We start from the raw sequence: 19,548 nt of genomic DNA on the forward strand, positions 1-19,548 counted from the left end.
AAATGGGTCATCACAGATGTGGGAGAGAGAAAACATAGATACAAAGAAGATAAGTTCGTAGAAACCATGGGTAACAGAATAAATACTTCAGGTGATCGATGAAAGGAGTAAGTGTAAAAATGTGCACGGAAACTCTGGAATACAGAAATACGAGGCGCTGAGGAATGGAATAAATAGGGAGCGCAGGGAAGCTAAGAAGTAATGGCTGCATGAAAAATGTGAAGAAATGAAACAAATGATTGTTGGAAGGACAGACTCAGCATACAAGAAAGTCAGAGGAACCTTCGTGATATTAAAAGCAATGGTGATAACATTAAGAGTGCAACGGGAATTCCATTGTCAAATGCAGAGGAGAGAGCGGATAGGTGGAAAGATTACATTGAAAGTTCTGTGAGGAGGAAGAGTTGTCTGACGCGATAGAGGAAAAAAAAAAAAAAAAAAAACAAACAAAAAAAAAACAGGAGTCGTTTTAGAAAAGGTAGGGAATCCCGTATCAGAATCAGAATGTAAAAGAGCTTTGTACCACTTAAAAGCAAATAAGGTATAAGGGATAGATAACATTCCATCAGAATTACTAAAACCATTGGGAGAAGTAGCAACAAAAAGACTGTTCAGGTTGTTGTTTAGAATGTAAGAATCTCTTGACAAGCCATCTGACTTTTAGAAAAATTTCATCCACACAATTACGAAGACTGCAAGAGCAGAATTATCGCACAATCAGCGTAACACCTCATGCATCCAAGTTACTTACAGGAGTAATATAGAGAAGAAAGGAAAAGAAACGTAAGGATGTGCTAGTTAGCGATTGGTATGGGTTTAGAAAAGGTAAACGCACGAGATTGGCAATTCTGAAGTTTCGGTTGTTAATGGAAGCAAGACTAAAGAAAAATTAAGACACGTTCGTGCGATTTATCGACCTGAAAAAAGCGTTCGACAACTGGCCAATTACCGCCACTCCACAAAGAACTGACTCCTAACTCGGCGCCGGCCGAAGTGGCCGTGTGGTTAAAGGCGCTGCAGTCTGAAACCGCAAGACCGCTACGGTCGCAGGTTCGAATCCTGCCTCGGGCATGGATATTTGTGATGTACTTAGGTTAGTTAGGTTTAACTAGTTCTAAGTTCTAGGGGACTAATGACCTCAGCAGTTGAGTCCCATAGTGCTCAGAGCCATTTTTTGAACCTAACTCGGCGTCTGGTGTAGGTTGGTGAAATATTTGCTCATAGACTCTAAGACCAGCAGCCTGTGAGTACACATGTCTCTTATGGAACGTGATGTTAGCAACTAAGTCAGGCTGAGACTTTACAAGATAGATTGCGACAAACCTGTTGATATCAGAACCTTCTAATGTAAGGAGTGATTGATTGTACTTATTTTATTTCTCGAGTGAAAATTAATATCTTTCTGAGAGGTACCTAAAATCATGAGTTCGAGCTGTTGTATGCTGCTGTATTGTTGCAGTGTTGCTATAAAGCTGATTGCTAATTCTGCAGAAGTTCATTGTTGTAATCCTGAGATGCAGCGAAGAGGCCATAGTACAATTCAGTTTGCTTTAACGTCGATGCTGTGGGAGTTCTCTAATTGTTCTCGCCATGGGGTCTGACGCCACATGTTCGCCGACCACTCTTGTTTCCACAGGAACCTATTTTTTTGGTAATTCTCATGCCTGCTAGTCGGCTGAGTCCCAACAGTCGTGATAAAGGTACCTTATCCAGTTCCCCCTGGAATTTACTGCAGTTTGGGAAGATGGCCCATACACGTTTGTTAACCTTTATCTCTTTTGAATCGCCATGTGAATGCTTCACCGTACATTCATCGCAGAAGATCATTCTCCCAACTGTGTGAAAAGGGTTTTCGTAGTGAATTCCTGTGCAGAATTTATGACCCTCCTACCTCTCCGGCTTATTAGGATTTTCTAACTGACAGTGTACCAGAAGTCCCTAATCTGCGGGGAAAAGGCATCTACTCCGAAGAATGAAGCAAAACCGAGAGAAGTAGACCGAATCGCTATTGCTCAGTATTTTAGCGATGACTATTAGAAACAAAGTTCGGTCAGTTTTATATATATTTATTACGTAAGCTAGTTTCTAATTAACAGTAGTTAATGGAAAATTTGGAAAAAAGGTTTTCAAAGTCTTCATTAATGAAAAGATCTAACGGTCACCAGTTCCTCGCCGGAAAAAGAATAAAAGAATAATTAAATTGAAACTGAACTTTATACTCGTAAGCAATCTTTTGGCGTCATAGCGTAGGAACAGTACCTAACGCACACCTTCAAGTATTTCATACCACACACGTCACATTAGTCATGTAATAATCCAATAGCAAACACATACAACATATTATATTAATTTTCAAAGATCAGTTAAGGTAAGATGGTTTACTGGTTGTGGACAGAAACTTTTTGTTACGTTACTCACCGTAATACTGACTGTCGTAATTGTAGCAAGCAGAAAGATTGTTTGAATTTACTCATTGGTAAGGACTGTCATTTACCTGTCAGTTACTCTGATATTACTTTGTAATAAAAGTTATAAACTATGCCGCAAGCTATAATTATAACCGTGCTTTGGCAATGAAATTCAGTGTCCAAGTTACGTAAAGTTGTACTGACCATTTTTTATTATGAAATTTATTCTATTTTTTAGCAAGTGAATTAATGCTGGTTTTTTTCATCACTCTATTTCTGACATTATTCATATTACAGCCAAAGATTTCATTGTTACGTAACTGTCAAAAAGTTGTAAAATTTTGTTTTGATAACCTAACAAATTAATGTTCGCTTCATTTTCAGTTCATTTTCTGATTATCTCGGTTCATACAAAGGGTTAGGATGGATACTACTTGGATAACGATTTAGGAAAATTATTTACATGACAATGTGCACGAAAACAACGTTATTTAAGGAATAAAATTCGAACTACACTGGTCAGCGTATTACACTTCTAGTTATAAAAAGTCTAGATCTTACTTCATGATGCAGTTGGTTTGTCGAGCGGCTACATTTAGCGATAAAATAGGGCAGAGGTTGATATTCTTGCCATACCATAGCCAATAACAAGGGCCCACAGTACTCTTGATGTTACGTGAACTACTCTTGCTGCATTTTTACTGTGCCCAATAAATGCCATAGGTTGCCCACATTAAACATCCCCCCCCCCTTCTCGTCTATGTAAATGGACTGATGTATTTGAGTTGAACTATGCTTTCTCCTACGTCCTATTCGTTAGTTATCTATGTAATAAACGCTCGATTTTTGAATAGACTCACCTGCTCATTTAAAATTTTCCCATATCACTTGCTTCACAGAGTTTTGAATCACTATCCGTAAAAGTATCTGAAGTCTGTGACGGCAGTACGTAGCTCATCGCTGCATGGTCGATACGTTTTTAATGTTTCCTTTGCGTTGTCTACTTGTCTTGTGTTACTTTGGGTTAAATCAGTTGCTAAATGTAGAGCCTAGATGTGTTACTTCAATAAACGAAGATCCTGCACGATTCACGCAACTGCAGTGAACGACGCATCTGCCCACGGGGCGCTCCTCACCATTTGCTGGTAGCGAGTCTGCTCGAATTTGTAAATGTAAGTACATAGGAGAGAAAGACGTGTAATTTAGTGGCCCATCCTTTCTTGACGACGTGTCTGCTCGAGTTTGCAAATGAAAATACATAGATATGGTCTACCTTAAAATACTTCATTCTTTAGAGGAAGTTGCCATTCAACACATCAAATAGAAATTGTGTTCAAGCCGTGCTGTGTCGTTCTACAATCATTCACTAATGTCACAGTATACAGTAGTATGTTGCTGCTCAACCCGTCCCTCAGATCGTGTATAGACAACTGAGATCCTGTCCCACTTGGCTCGGACACCCCTGGCGTTTCCTTGTCTCTGATGAAGATTCGCCATCCAGAAATACTTACTGGGCTCCTTAACTTAAAAAGTCTTCGAGCTATTCATATTGCTGAGAAACGACTCCTTATGTTCAGAACTTAGTTAACAGCCTGTAGTGAGGCACTGCGTCAAATGCTTTCCAGAGACTGGAGAATATGGATTCTGCGGGTTGTCCTTCTTCAATTGTTGCAGGGTGTCATGTGACTTGGGTGTTAGAGCTAGACGAGAGATTCGGGACAAGTGTCATTTAAGGAAGGAACCAAATCGGCCAACTTTCTATATAACCGAGTTGGAAGTCATCTGGACCTGACGACTTACTTCTCAACGGCAGGCAGAACTATTTCTTTGTTCTCCATACGGGAGTTTGTGTGGTGGTCAAACGATGCTGTGTCTGGACAAGCCTCGTTGGTGAATGATATGATAAACGTGAAATTTAAAATTTAGTTTTGCCGTTGCTGTCTTCTACTGCTGCTTCGGACTAATCCACCAGCTTTGCGATTTTACGTAGTACCAGAATCTTCTAGCATGTTCGGCAAAATACTTGGCTTCCGAGCATCGATCTTTTTGCACCCGCATAAATTTGAACTAACTATTGCGTTTTGTTATTTCTCTGTTTCAAGTGTTTTATAAGTAACTACGCCTTTCGCAAGGTCGCACTGTTCACAAAACTTGAGATTATCTGAACGGTGGAGGTCACATATGTCCTTTATATTTTCGTAATTTTGTTACTAGACCCCACTCGATCTTCTATCCTTAATCCATTTACTCGGCAAACTTATCCAGATCACGATTTGCAGGCATTTTCAATTTTACACATAATTTCTCTACGTCCATCGTATGGGAACTTAATGATTCCCATTCATTGTTGAAGTAGTATCCGAAAATTGCTTATCTGCTCTTTTCAGCGAGAAGTCTCTTAGCCTTCTTGCTGGATTTAGTAGTGTTGGTAGACATAGTGGCTGTGATGAAATTGATAATCCTTCTATACCAACAACGCCGATAAGAGAGACTAATGAACTCAGATGTTAAGTCCCACAATGCTTAGAGCCAATTGAACCATTTGAAGAGAGGTTCAAAGTATTTTCATTGCGTATTTCTTCCTGCGTCCACATACAGAAAGAACTTTTTCTCTCCATTCCAACACTAAATTTCTAAAAAGTCCATAGACAAAAACAACCCTCTTGTCTTCTAGACATGAATTTGCGTGAAACAATTTCTTAACTGTATAAACGGAAGTTGCAAGGAAACGCTGAAACTACCATCCACACTGCTATCTGCCAGACAATTTCGTTTCCACTATACAGTACCTTGATATGGAAAAGCTTTAGTCCACTTTTCAGCACGGTTCTAGAAAGCATCGCTCTTGCGAAACTCAACTTGCCCTTTTCTCACATGATAATATCATTATATTATAATGCGAACTATGGATGATGGGCAAGAGGAGTGCTGCATATTTCTAGATTTCCGAAAAGCATTTGACAGGGTGCCTCACTGCGGAATGTCAACAGAGGTACGACTAGGTGGAATGGGTTCCCTAATATGTGAGTCGCTCGAAGGTTTCTTTAGTAACAGAAGGCAGTACGTTGTCCTAGACAACGAGTGTTGATGAGAGTGAAGGTTTTCGTCAGAAATGACCAAGGGAATTCTGATAGGACGTCTGTTATCTTAAACGATCTGACGGACAGGATGGGCAGTAATTTGCTGTTGTTTTCTGATGATGCATGCGGTGCACTGGGAAGTGTCGTTCAGTTACTGTAACACGATACAAGATGACATAGACAAAATTTCTGGCTGATGTGATTATTGGTAGCTAGCTATGAAGGTGTAAAAATGTATGTTAATGCAGATGAGTAGGATAAATAAACCCGTAATGTACGAATATGGCATTAGCAGCGTGCTGCTTGACAAAGTCACGCCGTTCATATATATAGGCGTAACGTTGCAAAGCGATATGAAATCGAACGAACATCTGAGGATTACTGGGAAAGTTTTATGTAAGTGTGGTACATCCATAAAGAAAAACTCATATGCGACGTGGGTTTCATGTGTCTGGAATCCGTACAAGGTCCGATTAAAGGAAGACATCGAAGCAATCCGGTGAAGGATTGCACGATTTGCTTCCAACGGATACGAACAACGCGCAAGTATTGTGGAAATGCTTCGCGAACTCAAATCAGAATAAATGATAATTAATTGAAAGCCTCAGCTGCCGACAGGTGTTGTTGATTTACCTCGATGGGGACAGCTGAAAATGTGTGCCCCGAGCGAGACTGGAACCCGGGTTCTTCTGTTTACACGGCAGACACACTATCTATCTAAGCCACCGACGACACAGATGGATAGTGCGACTGCAAGGACTCATCCCTTGAAGATAACAGGAGAGACCTGGCGCAAGTGAGTGGAAGCAGTGCCAGGCCCAGCTTGAGGCCCCGTGCTCGCCACGCACGTCACGCAAGATGCGTGCCTCTGAACTTTGCGTGATATTCTCTAAATGCAGTAAATCGCCGTCTGTGCAAACTGTCCAGATATCGTTTGTTGTGTAAACTGAACTGGTTCCTTTGATCACCTATTGCATATTCTGTAATTTTTTTAAAATTTACTTCAGTGATTTTAAAAAAGGGTTATCTATTGATCATTTGATTAAAATATTTTCTGTTAAAATGCGTTCTATGTATTTTGTTAATGTTTCTGTGAATTATCAGCAGTATTTTTTTTTTTAAAAAAGGTTATTAACTGATCTTTCGATTAATATTTTTTGTAATTGTATGTTAAGCAATTATGAATAATTTTTTTGCGATATTCCTGGCAATAAATTTACCCTTGGCAGTTTCCACTCCCCCCGTCCCCCCTTATTATCACAGACTAACAGCGTGTTGTTGCTATAGCAATATTTCTGAGGCTAGATATTGAATGACTTACAATATTACTGTATGTGACTAAAAATGTGTGCTGTGCAAAATAAACATATTAAGTTTGTATCGCTAGAAGAAGTGTTTTAACAATACCACAAACATTATTTTGTTGAACTCTCAATTTGCATCTGAATAATAAATCATAATCTGAATCTGTTCCTGCATGCAGTTTTATGGAAGAAACCAATTTCTAATGCAATTAAACGGATATTTCTTGTATGTAGGTTGATATGCAGACCAATAAGTTATTTTCTTGGGACAATTGTTGATTTATCTGAAACATTCAACCTCCAATGATTATTACATATTATACACATTCTCTGGAGCTATGTTACACTGTGATCATATATGAAAAGGCGAAGAAACACGAGAAGAACGTGTCGCATGGATCATTTATAGCGTTTTGCTTTACTTTATCTCTAACTGAGATCATTTTTACGTTATTTTTCTATGGGACCTCTTGTTTTACAATGCATAATGCTTCTACTATTTTACTCTGAAAGCGTAGTGGTTGACGGGTAAGAGTTTATTGCGTAAACAATTGAAACACCGTTCTTACAGGCTGTGAGCCGGCCGCGGTGGTCTCGCGGTTCTAGGCGCGCAGTCCGGAACCGTGAGATTACTACGGTCGCAGGTTCGAATCCAGCTTCGGGCATGGATGTGTGTGATGTCCTTAGGTTAGTTAGGTTTAAGTAGTTCTAAGTTCTAGGGGACTGATAACCACAGCAGTTGAGTACCATAGTGCTCAGAGCCATATGAACAGGCTGTGAGAGTTCTAAATTTTGTTTCGGTTACAGTTGTTAACGGCAAGCAGTTCGTAAAATCGACACGAGATACATATTTCCTTGAGCCAAAAGTAATTTATTTATGAAATTTTGAACACAGTAACAGGAAAAACGGTGTGATCTTTATTCTAAAACAATTACTGAAACATCTCCGTGAAGTTGAAATGGTCTATAACAAAATAATGGTACAAAATTTAAGGGTGTCATTCATGTTAAAAATCGAATGCTAAACGTTTGATACGAAAACTTCCCAAGGTTTTATTTTATTTTTTTGAAGGGTGTTTAGGCCTATATTCCCGGTGTTATGTTACTATTCTTACTTATAAAAACATGAAACTTCCCAGAAAGGTTTCCATCTTTACAAAGGTATAGTGTTTTGAATTCATCTTTTAGTACAAAGATATTTTACAAATACACGTTAGTAACAAGATGCTAGTGGTCCTAAATCGTTTTCATCAGTATAAAGTATTTAATACATTGGCTTACGTAAGGCAAGAGTCAACAACAATATTAGAAGCGCCAGGTAACCCATTAATAGCTGTTTGGATGTTTTACTTGCATGATATTGTGTTGCGTTTAAACAATTACACATAATTTAATCATAGGATATTCGTCACCCAAGTAAAATTGTACAGATAGAGTATTCACCATAAAAGACTCTCGGTTTCTTTTATTGTCAGGAATTCGACCAAAGCAGTTGGGAAAGTTTTCGTTCCCTTATTTTTATTTGAGCGCTTTCTGTCGCTAATTGCATCTTACGCCATCCTGCTGCCACTTTTCCTGAAAGAGCACCCTACAAACATCAAACGTGAGACGACCTCTCAAAAAGCCAACAAATTTATGCCATTTCCAAGAGACCGAAATCAGACCGGAAGAGTAAAAGGTGCAGGGGTAGCAGCAATATGCCTTTTACATTCAGATTTCGGACGTCATTTCACGTGTCCCATTTATATCAACAAGCGTTTAACTAACAGATTAACTGCGTAAGGACACCCGTAAGAAATGCCATGTAAAAATAGTAAAAATCATCCTGATCGAGACTGTGTTTACTAATTTCACTTAACTGATAGATCACTGATTCCCAATAATATCACTTATAATTAGAACTCTCATGATTGGGAAACGCATCTCATGATTAGTAAACGGAGACTGATAAATTGTGAACTATAACCAGAATATCTTTTTAAGTAATTTGACTCTGAATGTGTTGGTTTTAAGTTCACAGTAAGAAACACAAACATTTTCTACATAGATAGTATTGAGCATTGTCAAACGTCAGCCTACTCTTTTGATCCTCCTTTTAACATAGCAACTGGTTGCACCAAGTAATGGTGCCGACTGGTTGTTGCATTGACAAATTAAGAAAATGTCGAAATCTTGCCCGGTTATCTCATGCACTAGCTGTCAAAGATTTGTTTCATGTTTATAGGATTTAAAGGTCAGTGCTGGACAAAAAATGCTAAAAGTAATACAATGCAACAGAAAAGAAGTTCTTAACGAAACAGTAAAGTAGTTGCGGGACCTCTCGTTCGAAAATCAATAGTACGAATACTTTATTTTTTATATCTAAATTTTACATTTATTATCAAACGAAAATGTTAATTAACTAACAAGAAATCATATTTCTTTAAAAAGAATGTCTTCCTAATTTTAATTACTAAGTGCATGAAGAAGCCAGTAATTGAAATAAACTGAAATTTGGTATAAAATTGCGAATCATCAATTAGAAAATAAATTACTGTTTCATTTTTGGTTGTATTATTGATGTATATACTCATAGTTCAGTTTTTAAGACCAAGGAATCTCTTATGTTCGTACGAGATTTTAATTTACTTTCATGCACTAATTAATTAAAAACAAACGTGAATTTTATTAAAATTAAAATATTTCTTAATTAACATTTTAATTTGACAGTAAATTTGAAACTAAGTAAAAGTGAAAAGAGAATGCATTGGTGTTAGCGAGAATAGATCTTACACCCAGTGAAGAGTTCCTCAAAAATATTCAAACTCAGATCAATATGTTTCTGATTTTGCTAATTACTGTGCCATGTAGATTAAGAGGTGGTAACTAATACTGGCAACCACTGTAGAAAAGTGTCTACATATATTTATATTGAATCGCTTGGAAAATTTTCGTAAATGTGTCATCATGAGCCCATGAAGTCTGGTACGTATTGACTGTTCACCAATTACCTTTATAACAATTCTAGAAGAAAACAGCCGAAATTCATAAATAAAACAACTGGACTGAATCAGTTGTCGTAGAAGGAGTGGTAGTTGTAAGGCTAGTACTATAAAAATAGTTGTTGGGATTATGGGTTAGTGGTAGTAGTAATAGTAGTAGAAATGTGGTACTTTGCTGTAATATGATGCAGCAACATCTATAGTTACACACGAACGCTCTATGAAGTATTAAAGGGACCTACACAGTTTGCGATAAATGTGAGTGAATAAATAAATAAATATGAACATGCAATACTTTATAAAAGGGGAAAATTGTTGCAGGATAATAACGTCTTCCTACAGTTCTAATAAGCAACTAACGAGTGAATCAATGACATACTACGTTCTGAGATAACGCGTTCTGTAGCTCCTACATAAAAAAGATATTCTCAACAGTATCAGTAATTTACAATATAATGAATGGTTCACGGTTCTGAAATATTTGAAGGTGTGAATGGTTGTTGTCGCTCTGTTGTCACACTGAATTATGCCTTTAGATCACGTAACGGAACACTGGTATATGGATTCTGCTTTTCACTTTATGCTCCCTACTTATTGTTAAAACAATTAATAACAACTGTTCTGCTACATAAGCACATGTAAAATACTGCTGTCATTTCATGCCAGTGTGCGAAAATAAACATACCTGGTTATCTTAGAATTAAGAAATACTCCACGTTCTTTTTTTTTTTTTTAAGTTCTTTCTTGTTAGAGCTCTAGATGCAATAAAAAGTCACAGCTGATGACAAGGACAAGCCATACTTGTGTTAAGAATAAAAATATTAGAACATCCTTTCTACATCACTTTTATAGTAATGAATAGTGTCCCGTTTGATTGTAACCATTCTCTTTCTGTGATATGTATTTCTTTTTTTCAATATTCCTGGCGAATGCGTATTGAAAGGCAATTTTGTCACAGAATCAAGTTAGCAAGGTGTATATTGTTTGTATTAAAAGAAAAATTCAATTTAGTCCACTAGTGCAAAATCAAGGCTAACACAGTTTTATTAATCGATGCTGTAAAATTAGCTCTGAAGATATACGATATGGAACGTTAACGTTTGAGTCTGAATAAGCATCTTTTTGATAAATGAACCCTGAAAGCCTTTAACACTGGCTAGAAACAACTGATGACGAAAACTATTTTGAAAATCAAATTAAATAGCTTTAGCTGTTATAAACAACAGTAAAATGTGAAAACGTCAAGATCTACTATTTGAATCGCTTAGGAAGCTTGAGATTTACCTGACTCTACATCTACATCGATACTCCGCACGCTACAGTCTGGAACCGCGCGACCGCTGCGGTCGCAGGTTCGAATACTGCCTCGGGCATGGGTGTTTGTGATGTCCTTAGGTTAGTTTTGTTTAAGTAGTTCTAAGTTCTAGGGGACTGATGACCACAGCAGTTAGGTCCCATAGTGTTCAGAGCCATTTTAACCATTTGATGCTCCGCAAGCCACCCATTTCGGAGGATACCCTGTTACACTAATAGTGAATTCCTTTCTTGTACTTGTAGCAAATAGAGCTAGGGATAAACGACTATCTATATGCCTCCGTTTGAGTATGCCTCCGTTTGAGCCCTAATTTCTCGTTTTTTATCTTTGTGGCCCTTACGCGAAATATATGTTGGCGGCAGTAGACACTTTCTGCAGTCAGTTTCAAATGCCGGTTCTCCAAATTTACTCAGTAGTGTTCCTCGCAGAGAACATCGCCTTCCCTCTAGGTATTCTTATTTGTTATGAAGATAGTAACTGCTCTCAAAATAACAGATAGCATTGATGACCGTGCAGCTTCTCTAGAATAAATGATCAGTAAAGTACATGACATCAGACAGAATTGAAACGGGAACCATCACGATTAATCGTGAATATCTGACTTGCGTGAATAAGTTTAAGTATCCTGGTTCCACGAACCTTGTTGACGGCCGACTCACTAAAGACGTCAACACCAGAACTCAGGCAGTCTGGATGATGTGGCGAACAACAACTGGAGTCACTTGCCACCGCAAGATGAAAGATAATTTAAAATAAAAAATCTATCGCACTATCATCCGACCAGTCGCCTTGTATGGTTGTGAGTGCTGGCCGATTGCAGTTGAGACAGAACACCGCCTGAGTGTAATGAAAACGAAGATGCTATGGTGGACAGCGGGACTCACTATGTTAGAACACGTTTCCAATGAAAGCATAAGGAAACAGTTTGGTGCTGCACCGATCCAAGACAAGATGCTTGAGAGTCGTCTTCGATGGTTTGGGCTTTTTTTACAGTCCGGTGACAACTGTATTGCCAAGGCGGTTACGCACTTGAAGTCGTCGGCAGAAGACCCAAAGGACGACCAAAGTAACGTTGGGCTGAGATGATTCATAAAGACCTTAAATGTGTCGGCATCCGCCCAGATGCAACCCGTGATAGAGCGAAATGGAGACCACGGACCCATGTAGCGGACCCCGCAGGCATGCGGGACAAACGCTGAAGGAAAAGAAGAGAGAATAACACGCTCATAAAATTTAACATGCAAGTTAATTGAAAGCAAACACAAGAACTGATCAGCTGAAGGCTATTAATTAAATGTTAGGCACCATTACTCATTTGCAATTGTGCAAGGAATGTTATTTTTTAAAAGAAGTATACGTGCAAGGGAGCTTCACTGTAATGCGAAATTACTCAAATTGCACTTCAGTCAGCTTACAGCGCTAAGACGTTTTCTTACGAACATAAGGAATAAATCAGAAAACCAGTCACTGGATTTAGTTACCTCCCGTCCTTTTTTCTTATAAAACAAGAGAATAACGACGTGGCAGAAATACCAAAGCTTGCGAAATGCCAAGTTTCAGTGGGGGCTTAATGTTAAATACATTAAATAACAAGGACAAATAGTGAAATTAATTTTATATTCAACTAACAAGACGTTCTAATTCCAGTCAGCGTTGATTTGCGTTCGCTTACTGACGACAATTCTAAATTTACTCCGGACAAATAGCCTTTCACGAGCTTATCCGCTCTAGTAACATCAGATTAACTGGGGTGGAATGGCCGCCCAGCAAAGCACTCAAACCAACAGTAATTAGAGGCCACACAGCAGTGACTAGCACTACAACAGGTAAAACACACAATTAAACACAGGCTTAAAAAATACGCTGTAAACTCTACAGAATAAAGAGGGCAAGCACCTACATCCAGTTAGTTCTCATCAGTCTCATTAACTCGACCAAGAAGAAAACATTACTAGCAGTGCAGCCGAGCTGCAGTATTCTTTTTGCTTCAACATCGTAACTAGTCGGCATTGTAGATTAATCGGCTATTGTTTCCGTGACGGCTTCTACAAATGTCTGACTTGCCGCACACTATAAATCAGCCTCGTTTGCCATCTTCGAATGCAATATGGCGTCCCCATATGTTGTCATAAAATGCAATTTGACCGAAATGTATATAGGACTGTATGAAATTAGCAGAATAAGTCATGTGGACGCGTGGACAAATCTGTTATTAACAAAATGGTTCAAATGGCTCTGAGCACTATGGAACTTAACATTTGAGGTCATCAGTCCTCTAGAACTTAGAACTACTTAAACCTAACTAACCGAAGGACATCACACACATCCATGCCCGAGGCAGGATTCGAACCTGCGACCGTAGCGGTCACGCGGTTCTGGACTTATGCGCCTAGAACCTCTTGGCAACGGCGGCCGGCTATTATTAAAAATAATTAATTTTGTGAAACTTATTACTATACCGAATCACAGACGATATGCGTCGTATATACGTATTATGGTAATTGTGATTTTTCTATATACTGAGGAGACACTGTACGCTCCTCTTCCCATGTTCGTTATCTCCCTTGTTCAGGTCTGTAACCGCAAATGTAATGAATTAACTATTAAAACAGATAAATGCTCAACACTCGTTATTTCACGCATTTACTCCGTAGTTTTGTGTGCCCTGTACCAAACATCTACAATATTTCAGCATTCATAGCAGGGCGACGGCAAAACAATCTAATAGCGCCTGATTGAGCAGTTCGCCGCCATGACGCGGAAAAATTGAGTTTACACATTTATCCTTCCAGCAGCGGTCATGTCACTGCGACAAATACCAATACTTTCTTTCACAGTTTTAGGCGGACGTAGCGCAGCCAATATTTTATGATTATTCCAAGTAGGTGGAAATTAGATAATTTTTTGTGTTGTTGGCCTGGGTACGTGTAATGAAGAGCCATTAGAATTATTTTCTCAAATCATTTGTATGAGAGGAACTAAATGAGGACTGAAGTTTATCCAAAATGTTCGGTATTTAATTTCGGTGAGAGATTTTGCATGGAATTTCGTGTTATAAAGTCTGTCTACGGCGTAATGTGTTAGGACTAGCCATGGATCCGCTGATTTTAAAATCATGCTCTGTTGCTAGCTAAGGCACAAAGTATTATTAACTGCAGTAATTCATTACAAGATTCAGTGGAATAAGCCTATGGGAAGTTAATAAACGGCACGTTACGTATATAGGCTCGAACCCAATGAAAATACGTCATCAGCATTTCTATTAATAAACTAAAAGTACGCCAAACCCGAAAAACTAAATAATAACCAAAAGTAATAAACAGCTATGATTAAAACAATTTATCATTAACAATATCGGTTTACGGACTTTGTAACAGGGAGTATAAAGTACACTGGTTGCTCACTATGCGATCTTTTCTCGGCGACCACCAGTCCACATTCATTACAGAAGTTGACCAACATCAGTAATTCCAGGCTGCCTTCCTCTCTGAGAGACAATTCCATACAACCAGTGCCACTTGTAAGTCAACACCGATGTACGCTGAAGAGCCAAAGAAACGTACAGCATGCGAATTCAGAGATACAGTTTGTAAACAGGCAGAATACGGCGTTGCGGTTGGCAACGCCTATATAACACAAGTGTCTGCCACAGTGGTTAGATCGGTTACTGCTGCTACAATGGCAGGGTATCAAGACTCAGGTAAGTTTGAACTTGACGTGTACTGATATAAAGACAGTCTCATGAATCCATGGCCGGCCGGGATGGCCGAGCGGTTCTAGACGCTACAGTCTGGAACCGCGCGACCGCTACGGTCACGGGTTCGAATCCTGCTTCGGGAATGGATGTGTGTGATGCCCTTAGGTTAGTTAGGTTTAAGTAGTTCTAGGAGACTGATGACCTCAGAAGTTAACTCCCATAGTGCTCAGAGCCGTTTGAACCTTTTTTTTTTCTTTTTTTTTTTTAATCCATGACCCTGCATGTCAGCAGGGGACAGTTCAAGCTGGTGGAGGCTCTGGAGGCTCTGTAATTGTGTGGGGCACGTGAAAATGGAGTGATATTGGACACCTAATACGACTCTGACATGTGACTCGTACGTAAGCATCCTGTCTGATCACCTGCATCAATTCATCATGTCCGTTGTGCATTATGACGGACTTGGGCAATTGCAGCAGGACAATGCGACACCCCACAGGTCCATACTTGCAACACAGTGGCTCCAGGAACAGTTTTATGTCTTTAAACAGTTCCGTTGGCCATCAAAGTCCCCAGGCAAAAACATTATTGAGCATATATGGGATGCCTTGCAACGTGCTGTTCGGCAGAGATCTCCAGCCCTCGTGCTCTTACGGATTTATCGACAGCCCTGCAAGATTCATGGTTTCAGTTCACTCCAGCACTACTTCAGACATTAGGCGAGTCCGTGCTACGTCATTTTGCGGCACTTCTACATGCTCGCGGGGGCCGTACACGATATGAGGCACGTGTATAAGCTTTTTTCGCTCTTCATTGTATATAGATTCAAGTTATACGCGCTGCGTCACTCGCAGTCACCGGCCAAGCCGACCTCAGGTGCTGGGACGAGCCAACAGCCACCAGGAGAACTGTCCATTGTACTGGAGTCAGTATCTTCTTCGGACCAGCTTAAAGACAGATTCACACACATCAGCGACGCAAGATTGCAGTGACAGACACGTTAAATCGCCGTCGTGTTTGAAGATACTTTTCTAGGAATTTATAGAGTGCAGTGTTCACACTCGCCCGTGGCGTGACAGCGCTAACCGAGTTCCCGCCGACGCCATACCGCGATCGCCGTGTTTCTTGTGGCCGACGTTTCCTCACTTCGAGGCCACGACTCGGTCAGGTTGTTGCGTTGTTGGGCAGTAGTTTCATCATCATAAACATGAATGACGAAAATGTTATTGAATTAGTTCGCAGTTATTTTGTGCTGTATGATCTGTCCAATCGCACACACACACTCTCACAGAGGTGAAGAACACGCTCTGGAGTAAAACATGAGCGTAAATATAATCAAAAATGGTTCAAATGGTTCTAATCACTATGGGACGTAACATCTGAGGTCATTAGTCCCCTAAACTTAGAACTACTTAAACCTAACTAAGCTAAGGACATCACACACACCCAAACCCGGGGCAGGATACGAACCTGCGACCGTAGCAGGCGCGAGGTTCCAGACTGAAGCGCCTAGAAGCGCTCGGCCACAGCGGCCGGCGAAATATAATGAACTGATAAGTATGTACATGTGTATATCTATTTTAGGCCAATGAATATAACAAGATTGTCGTTTCAATGTGCTGGCTACAACTATAACATCTTCTTTTACGCATACCACGACATAAATATCTATATAGTTATTTACAGTGACCGTCTACAAGAGGCCTCAAAACTATGGAGAATATCTTTGTATAATAAAAGAGTAGAGATCCGGTGTTCCAGGGAGCCAGAATAGAAACGTTTCCCATCCAAAGCTTCTACGAAGTTGAGAAAAATTCCACATTTCATAGAAACCATCGATGTTCTTTAACATTTCTTCTTTCAGCATAAGCGTCAGTTCGTCCATCACATTGCCCTAATGTATCCTGCTGCTTTTTCTTACGATCCTGTGAACTGCACTGTGCCTCACGTGATAGCAAAAATCAAGTTCTTATTAGCGCATCTCCAGTGGCCAAATACCTAACAAGGTAGACAGTAGGGGTAAACAGTCCATTTTAGTGAGCCATAGAGAATGCAAAAATCTCAGTTGCTAAATTACCTTGCGGGGCCAGTGTGAAAAAGCTAGGTGAAGAAATATTAGAGACAACTTCAGAAAGTCTTCGAAGATAACTAAAACTGTAAGTGTCCAACATAGCAAATATGCGAGCTTTGTAAATATTCCCAGAACCTGAGCTTTTTGAAGAAATGCTTCCAGGAGAGGGGGACCACGACTACCATTGACAACGGTAGAACACACGAAAATGACACAGGTGGTCTTAACGGCAAAGAAGCAGAATCGATAAAATGTAGAAGACACAGAAGCATGTACAACAGAAACCAGTGATCCTGAAAGCGTACAATCAAAAAGTCCCACACCGCACAATCCAATAGCAACAGGCTCTATTCTGTGCGTAATACGATAGAAAAAAAAGCTGGTACTAAACGCTACTCCCCCAGAAACTGCCGCCGCTACTTTAATGGAGTATCCCATTACAAAGAAAGAGAGTATGAGCTGCCGCTCATCGCCACCACTACACGCCGATGACACTTTTTTTTGATGAGGAATTGGTTCGGCTTCGAAAGAATTGTCCCCACATTACTGGCATTACACGAAAGTGGATATATTTGCTGCCGTTGAAAAATATGGCTTCATAATACCTATGGACTACCAACAACTTACGGAGTATCCCGTTAGGCTGATTATTCTGTACCAGTGCACTCTGAACTGCCTTCCCCGGCCGGAAGCTCTCATCACTCTACCTCAGGGAATGAATGTCACAATACATCTACTGACCAAAGCCAACAGTGAACTTCTCCCAGCCACTGTTTGCAACAATTCTAAGGAATCTGTCTTCAGACTTCAGTGAATGAATTGCAAATAGAATTGTCTACTGATCAGGGCAAACAGGCCGCTTAAAAAAAATGTTCAAATGTGTGTGAAATCTTATGGGACTTAACAGCTAAGGTCATCAGTCCCTAAGCTTACACACTACTTAACCTAAATTATCCTAAGGACAAACACACACACCCATGCCCGAGGGAGGACCCGAACCTCCTCCGGGATCAGCCGCACTGTCTATGACTGCAGCCAGGCCGCTTCACTCATCTGTATATCCATCCTCCTACCGACTGAAAACGAAGCTGAAAGACAGTTTTCATTTATTTAAACCTTCAGTTGTATGTCAAATTCGTGACTCATTTGAATGTCTAAATCAATTGTTTTTCGGTACACTTTGCACATACGTCAACTAACACGTAGATCGGAGGTTTATTTCTTGCATACTCTTACTTATGTAACATATATTTGATTTTTTTATGTATGTTTTGGTTAGTGGTATTGGATGAATGATGATTTAAGATATTTATTTTCCAATAAAGCGTCAAAGTTTACTGTTGCTTATGTGTGTGTGCTCATTATATAAAATATTATATCCAAAACCGGAGCAATCTGCAGCACAAATCTCTCGAACAAAATAAGAGCATAAATAAAAACAACTGGAAATTAAATGCTTGTGAATATCTGAATCTATATCAGTGAATAAAAACAAGGTAGACAAAGTTGTTGTTTTGAGAGTGTTAACTACAGCTACACCATCTTCTTACACCTAGCTGTTTGTTAATCAACGAGGAGACCCGGCGTCAGAACAGAAGTGTTCAGTGAACAATTCTTTTACACGAAACGCTTCTGTCGTTGCGTTTCTCTTCTTGCAAATGCAAATATTGTAATGCTTGATCCTCACTTCTCATATCGACTTACTGAGCGACGTAATTATATTAGCTCTATGGTACTTTTTAATACGGTTATGTGTTAAGCAAGAGGACTTAATTATGCAATCTACATACTCTTGAGCGGCTCGAATTCGTCTATTGCAAAGTCCAAATGTTTGAGACAATATACTAAAACTATCTTCTAAAGTTCTTCTGCCACTAACGAGACGACCGCTGAAGTTACGCATTCGGTCGTCCAGATCATTCGCTGGATATGGTCGCATTAAGTACACTTTAGAGAAAATGCTTCACCAGCTACAGTTACATATGGAACTTGATTATCAGTGTTTGGTATGATAGAATTTTGTGGTGCATTCAATGAGGGTTCTTGAAGCGCTTTACCTAATTTTTAATTGAAAAGAAACCCCCCCATCACTGTTCATTTCCTATGCCTCAGCATCAAGAGCAATAAAGTTGCATGGAGCCTCTACAAGAGGCAACAAAACTGCGGATAATGTCTTTTTGTAACTAAAGAAGAATGATCCAGTGTTCGAAGGAGCCCTTGTGGTAACATTTTTCCCATCCACAGCTCCTATACAGTTGTGAAAATTTCACATTTCATAAAAATCGTTAGCGATGTTGTTCTGTCGATGTAGGCATCAATTCGTCCATCATATTGTCGATAATTATGTTGCAGTTTTTTCCTACGATCTCGTGAACTGTACTACGCCCCACGCAATACATACATAAAACTGTGTTTGGCACATCACAGTGGCCAAATACTTGAAAAAAGTTAGACAATAGGGGTACAACAAACGAAGGTGGGCTTAGGGGTTATACATCAGAATCGCACGAAACAGAAGAAAACACTCAAGACTATACAGCAGAAACCGATAATGATGAATGTTGATTTCGTACATTTAACTACCAGGAAACTGTGAATGTGTGTGTGTTAATTGTAATATACGCTAAAACCTCAAGCAAACGGCGAGCCATTCTCTTGGTGTGTTTCGTATTTCCAGATGAAATTCCATCTTGTT

Source organism: Schistocerca americana, chromosome 1, assembly GCF_021461395.2.
Source record: "Schistocerca americana isolate TAMUIC-IGC-003095 chromosome 1, iqSchAmer2.1, whole genome shotgun sequence".
NCBI lineage: Eukaryota > Metazoa > Arthropoda > Insecta > Orthoptera > Acrididae > Schistocerca > Schistocerca americana.